We start from the raw sequence: 1125 nt of genomic DNA, 5'->3' as shown, positions 1-1125 counted from the left end.
AGTTTTAAGAGGCACAGACGATTTTTAACGTTTTTCTTCGCAGTTCGGTCAGAAACTTTTCCGGAGGTCCCGTTAGTTTGATTTCGTATGGAGGTAGAGTTTGGTACTTTATAATAATTAAATGTGAGTTTGATAAGTGATGTTGATTTAGCTGATTATTGCGTGAATTAGAATGAGTTTATGTTAAATTATTGTTGAATTATTGTTGTTTGCTTGAGATTTTAATTCAGTTATGTATGAACAACTAGCTGGGATGCTTTGATTATTTTGGGAATAGAATGGAATTTTCAAAAGTTAAGAAATATATTAACTGATTTTGAATTATTAAAGAAATATTTTTACTGCTGGAGTCGTTGGATTAATTGTTTTAAAGATGTTGGAGAATGGCATAAAGATGTGGTTTTAGTTTTAAAAGAAAAAGAGAAGATAAATCGGCACGTGTACTTATGAGAATGATTGAAAGGTCACGAGAGGGTGATGGAAAGTAAATAGTTATGGTGCCGATGTGAAAGTGTTAAGCGTGGGCTTGTTTTTGAATGATTGTGCGGGGACGCCCGTGTGTATGGAACGGCTTCCAGGAGAAAGTGGCACATGCTTCAGCTGGAGAATCAGCGCCTGCAAGTACTTGTAGAGGTCATGTTCGGCATACTTCAGCTGGAGAATCAGCGCCTGCAAGAAGTGGAAACTTGCAGAGGTTATGCTGCTGGAATGCCTTATCTGACTTGCGGGTCGGATTGCGTCGGGTGCGGGTCGAAACCGACAAATGAGCTCATTACCTGCGATAGGAATAGACATGCATCATGCTTGTTTGCGCATATCTCTGTACTGTGTAACTCTGTGATTGTGTGTGTGTTCTGCGTGACTGATTGACTTCTGAGTTCTTTTATTATTCATGCTTATAAGTGTTTTGTTGTTAGTTGCGGTTGGTTAATAATGGCAAAATGAACTTAACTTCTAACCCCGACCCTACTAAGAATTTTCCGGTTCTTACCCCCTATCTCCACCCCTTTTCAGCTACAGGTGCAAAGGCTCATTGTCAAGTTACGGGAGCACAGAGGAATATGTTTATAAGTTGAGTTGTTAGGATTTGTTTCCCCCTCGCCTTGTTAGTTAGAGTTTTTAGAG

The sequence above is a fragment of the Arachis stenosperma genome, chromosome 10 (assembly GCF_014773155.1).
Source record: "Arachis stenosperma cultivar V10309 chromosome 10, arast.V10309.gnm1.PFL2, whole genome shotgun sequence".
Classification (NCBI taxonomy): Eukaryota; Viridiplantae; Streptophyta; class Magnoliopsida; order Fabales; family Fabaceae; genus Arachis; species Arachis stenosperma.
The sequence above is the reverse complement of the archived record's forward strand: the minus strand, read 5'-3'. Positions refer to the sequence as shown.